The 5,907-nt window shown below is 48.0% G+C and overlaps 2 non-coding genes across 2 annotated transcripts in view; both read right to left on the minus strand.

Moving 5' to 3' along the window:
• The window catches only part of LOC131270735 (large subunit ribosomal RNA), a 4,089-nt gene extending 4,041 nt beyond the window's left edge, over window positions 1-48 (minus strand). Inside the window, exon 1 of the ribosomal RNA XR_009179753.1 lies at window positions 1-48. This exon is cut by the window's left edge and continues 4,041 nt beyond it. This is a non-coding gene — a ribosomal RNA (large subunit ribosomal RNA).
• Window positions 49-536: 488 nt separating this feature from the next.
• LOC131270743 (5.8S ribosomal RNA) lies at window positions 537-691 on the minus strand. The gene has a single exon (XR_009179760.1). It is a non-coding gene; the product is annotated as a 5.8S ribosomal RNA (ribosomal RNA).
• Between the last annotated feature and the right edge of the window lie 5,216 nt (window positions 692-5,907).

Raw genomic sequence — 5,907 nt, forward strand, 5'->3', positions numbered from 1 at the left:
TATTAATATGCTTAAATTCAGGGGGTTGTCACACATGAACTGAGGCTTATGTACCTTGCGGTTGTTATCGTCACATCTGGCTTGCGACTACTTTGTTTCAATGTCCAATATGTACCGTTGGACTCGGTTAACGGGCTGTTAGCCCGCGTGTGGTTTAACTCACTGATACCTTCCTTTGCCCATACGCTAGTTTGTTTGTGTTCCTTTGGTCAACTTCCATACTTGAATCATTTGTGCTATTCGCTGCTGCTTCGACGCTACTTTGACATCTTCGCTTCTATTTAAATAAATAAATAAGCTGAAGCTAGACATCAGTAAACACCACCACAGACACCACAAGCACGCCTTCTCCTCGTACTTCCGCCTCACGCGGGAACACGGACGCTCTAAATACTTCGAATTCCAATGCCAGTATATTGTAAACCACGGGTTCTTTAATGCTAGCGGGTCGTCGCGACCCTAGTTAACATCATGGTGCACGTCTCGTGACGGGTGTCACGGCGTAGTTAAATGTATGCGATACATTTCTCAAATATAAGCGCTCAGTCATCTGTACATCATGGTAGGTTCCCACGACGTGCAATATGCGTTCAACTTATCAATGTTCATGTGTCCTGCAGTTCACATTATGACGCGCAGTTAGCTGCGGTCTTCATCGATCCATGAGCCGAGTGATCCACTGCCGAGGGTGACTAACTTGCGTAAGCCGCCGCTGTGCGCGTATAGCCGTTCCCCGTAGGGAGGAGCAAGCCGCCGCTTAGAGACGAAGCATAAAGTGTCCTCATTCCACATAGGGCAAGCTGGATGAATCCATTTTACCCAGGACGGCCGAAGCGGCGTGGACCAGGGGAGAACTGAACCTTATACTTCACACCACAGTAAGTCTACGTGTCCTCTTCCACATAGGGCAAGCTAGAACTAACTATCTTACCCAGGACTGCCGAAGCAGCGTGGACCAGGGGAGGAACACACTTTTCATGGAAACGTAAGGCATCCATGACTGCCATAACGTAAGCCGCCGCTGTGCGCGTATACCCGTTCCCCGTAGGGAGGAGCAAGCCGCCGCTTAGAGACGAAGCATAAAGTGTCCTCATTCCACATAGGGCAAGCTGGATGAATCCATTTTACCCAGGACGGCCGAAGCGGCGTGGACCAGGGGAGAACTGAACTTTATACTTCACACCACAGTAAGTCTACGTGTCCTCTTCCACATAGGGCAAGCTAGAACTAACTATCTTACCCAGGACTGCCGAAGCAGCGTGGACCAGGGGAGGAACACACTTTTCATAGAAACGTAAGGCATCCATGACTGCCATAGTGCGTAAGCCGCCGCTGTGCGCGTAAACCCGTTCCCCGTAGGGAGGAGTCAAGCCGCCGCTTAGAGACGAAGTATGAAGTGTCCTCTTCCACATAGGGCAAGCTAGAATGAACTATCTTACCCAGGACCGCCGAAGCAGCGTGGACCAGGGGAGAACTGAACTTTATACTTCACACCACAGTATTGAGTAATGTGCCCTCTTCCACATAGGGCAAGCTGGAATGTTCCATTTTACCCAGGACGGCCGAAGCGGCGTGGACCAGTGGAGGACTACACAATCATGAGGTTTGATATCGACTTGTGTGTTTCAATAGGATACCGATGGTATGGTTTGAACCGATTTGATTTAGCCATTCTGAAGTCATCACTTGGTTGAAGCGCTGAACTAGGGAGGCATCGTTTACATATATATTGGTTTTCGCATGCTCTACTAGGTTAATGTCATGAGGTTGGCTATCGAGCATGCCCAAGTGATGACTTGATTGTGTGCTTGCTTGAATTCTTCACATTTCATACCATCGGTTAGTTGTCGAATCATTCCTCGATCATAACCTTCGTTCTTGGTTCATGTATGCTCTCTTCCACATAGGGCAAGCTAGAATTAACTATCTTACCCAGGACCGCCGAAGCAGCGTGGACCAGGGGAGAACTATACTTTGTCTTGTATGCCCTCTTCCACATAGGGCAAGCTAGAATTAACTATCTTACCCAGGACCGCCGAAGCAGCGTGGACCAGAGGAGGACTATACTTTGTTCATAACACCACAGTATTGAGTAATGTGCCCTCTTCCACATAGGGCAAGCTAGAATGAACTATCTTACCCAGGACCGCCGCAGCGGCGTGGACCAGTGGAGGACTACACAATTAAGAGGTTTGATATCGACTTGTGTGTTTCAATAGGGTACCGATGGTATGTTTTGAACCGATTTGATTTAGCCATTCTGAAGTCATCACTTGGTTGAAGCGCTGAACTAGGGAGGGGCATCGTTTACATATATATTGGTTTTCGCATGCTCTACTAGGTTAATGTCATGAGGTTGGCTATCGAGCATGCCCAAGTGATGACTTGATTGTGTGCTTGCTTGAATTCTTCACATTTCATACCATCGGTTAGTTGTCGAATCATTCCTCGATCATAACCTTCGTTCTTGGTTCATGTATGCTCTCTTCCACATAGGGCAAGCTAGAATTAACTATCTTACCCAGGACTGCCGAAGCAGCGTGGACCAGGGGAGAACTATACTTTGTCTTGTATGCCCTCTTCCACATAGGGCAAGCTAGAATTAACTATCTTACCCAGGACTGCAAAGCAGCGTGGACCAGTGGAGGACTATACTTTGTTCATTACACCACAGTATTAAGTATGGTGTCCTCTTCCACCATAGGGCAAGCTAGAACTAACTATCTTACCCAGGACCGCCGAAGCAGTGTGGACCTGGGGAGGACTATACTTTATACTTCACACACTAGCCATACTGAAGTCATCACTTGGTTGAAGCGCTGAACTACGGCGGGGTAATCGTTTACAGGTTATAATCATATAGCTGCATGCTCATTAGTAGATAATGGAATATTGTATGGCAATATGAGCATGCCCAAGTGATGACTTTGTTTCAAGCTCAACAGGTAGGGTATTGAGTCCTCTTCCACATAGGGCAAGCTAGAACTAACTATCTTACCCAGGACCGCCGGAGCAGTGTGGACCAGTGGAGGACTCTATACTTTAAACTTCACACCACAGTATTGAGTACGTCTTGCATAAAGCCCCTAATGAGAACCACGAGGGCTCTCTCAATGTAGAACCACGAGGGCTCTAGTACCGATTCTCTCGGTACGGCTTGGTCCGTGTTCCTTTATGCTTGTACTCTAAGTATTAAGTATTGTGTCCTCTTCCACATAGGGCAAGCTAGAACTAACTATCTTACCCAGGACCGCCGAAGCAGTGTGGACCAGGGGAGGACTATACTTTATACTTCACACACTAGCCATACTGAAGTCATCACTTGGTGGGGGTGAACTACGGCGGTATCTATCGTTTTGGTTCGGTCTATATAGGGTCGCTTGCATGCTCATTCGAATATAATGTAATTGTGTATGGCAATATGAGCATGCCCAAGTGATGACTTTGTTTCAAGCTCAACAGGTAGGGTATTGAGTCCTCTTCCACATAGGGCAAGCTAGAACTAACTATCTTACCCAGGACCGCCGAAGCAGTGTGGACCAGGGGAGGACTATACTTTATACTTCACACCACAGTATTGAGTACGTCTTGCATAAAGCCCCTAATGAGAACCACGAGGGCTCTCTCAATGTAGAACCACAAGGGCTCTAGTACCGATTCTCTCGGTACGGCTTGGTCCGTGTTCCTTTATGCTTGTACTCTTAGAAAGTCTCAACCCGGAGGTCTTGACTTTGATTGTCATAGTTGGACTACGACGGGGCATCCGACCATTGCTGATCGAACACCCCTGATTCACTATCTTTCGGGTAGGCGGTACGCGTACCTCCGGACGCGGAAGTCTCAACCCGGAGGTCTTGACTTTGATTGTCATAGTTGGACTACGACGGGGCATCCGACCATTGCTGATCGAACACCCCTGATTCACCATCTTTCGGGTAGGCGGTACGCGTACCTCCGGACGCGGAAGTCTCAACCCGGAGGTCTTGACTTTGATTGTCATAGTTGGACTACGACGGGGTATCCGACTCATCGAATACCCCAGAAGCACACCATCTTTCGGGTAGGCGGTACGCGTACCTCCGGACGCGGAAGTCTCAACCCGGAGGTCTTGACTTTGATTGTCATAGTTGGACTACGACGGGGCATCCGACCATTGCTGATCGAACACCCCTGATTCACCATCTTTCGGGTAGGCGGTACGCGTACCTCCGGACGCGGAAGTCTCAACCCGGAGGTCTTGACTTGGATTGTCATAGTTGGACTACGACGGGGCATCCGACCATTGCTGATCGAACACCCCTGATTCACCATCTTTCGGATAGGAGGTGCGCCCACCTCCGACGCGGAAGTCTCAACCCGGAGGTTCGGACTTAGAGTTTTTCCCATTCAAAAGTTTTTCTCTTAGCCATACTGAAGTCATCACTTGGTGAACGATTGAACTAGGGCGGGTTAATCGTTTATAGGTATCATGTGGTTTGCATGCTCTCTTAGGTTAAGGTCATGTGGTTGGCTATCGAGCATGCCCAAGTGATGACTTTGTTTCACGCTTGCTTGATTTCTTCATGATTCCCTGTTATATAGTGTAATCATTCGAGAACAGGGAATCTTTGGTTTTGCTCAACAGGTATTGGATGTCAACTTGGTATCTAGATCGCATTAAGTCTCAACCCTTAGGTTCGGACTTGTATAGTAACATCTTGTTACGGTCTTGAGTCTCAACCCGCAGGTTCGGACTACTTAGTGTTTGATCGAATATAATATGGCAACTTTTGCCTAAGTCTCAACCCGCAGGTTCGGACTTCTGTTTATTTGGCCAATGTATGTATAAGGCAACTTGTGCCTAAGTCTCAACCCGCAGGTTCGGACTTGTGTATTTGTTCGAAGTCATGTATAAGGCAACGTGTGCCTAAGTCTCAACCCGCAGGTTCGGACTTGTTAGTGTTTCGTCAACTTTCATATGGCAACTTGTGCCTAAGTCTCAACCCGCAGGTTCGGACTTGTGTATTTGTTCGAAGTCATGTATAAGGCAACTTGTGCCTAAGTCTCAACCCGCAGGTTCGGACTTGTGTATTTGTTCGAAGTCATGTATAAGGCAACGTGTGCCTAAGTCTCAACCCGCAGGTTCGGACTTGTTAGTGTTTCGTCAACTTTCATATGGCAACTTGTGCCTGAGTCTCAACCCGCAGGTTCGGACTTCTATAGTGTTTCGTCAATTATCATATGGCAACTTGTGCCGAAGTCTCAACCCGCAGGTTCGGACTTCTGGAAGGATCACTTGGCCACTAATGATCCTTCCGCAGGTTCACCTACGGAAACCTTGTTACGACTTTTACTTCCTCTAAATCATCAAGTTCGGTCAACTTCGATAAAGCAGACGCGGTTCACGAGGATCCAGCGAACGATCATCTCCAAAGACCTCACTAAATAATCCATCGGTAGTAGCGACGGGCGGTGTGTACAAAGGGCAGGGACGTATTCAACGCTGGCTGATGACCAGCACTTACTAGAAGTTCCGAGTTCATATGGACCATTGCAATCCATAATCCCTACTAAGTGAGTATTTGAGTGATTTCCCGTTCCTCTCGGAATAGGAGACACGCTGCTACCCACATTGTAGCACGCGTGTAGCCCAGAACATCTAAGGGCATCACGGACCTGTTATCGCTCGATCTCATTTTGCTAAACACAAATTGTCCTGCTAAGCAGCGTACCGTAAGTGCACTTGCGCACACGAACAGCGAAGGTGTCAGGTCATACTCCACCGAAAGGTCCTAACCCGTTCCAATCGGCATCGACGCATTAACGCTGACTGCGTTCTAGTTAGCATATGTGAGTCACGTTCGTTATCGGAATTAACCAGACAAATCAATCCACGAACTAAGAACGGCCATGCACCACTACCCTTAA

Source organism: Anopheles coustani (assembly GCF_943734705.1).
Source record: "Anopheles coustani chromosome X unlocalized genomic scaffold, idAnoCousDA_361_x.2 X_unloc_53, whole genome shotgun sequence".
Classification (NCBI taxonomy): domain Eukaryota; kingdom Metazoa; phylum Arthropoda; class Insecta; order Diptera; family Culicidae; genus Anopheles; species Anopheles coustani.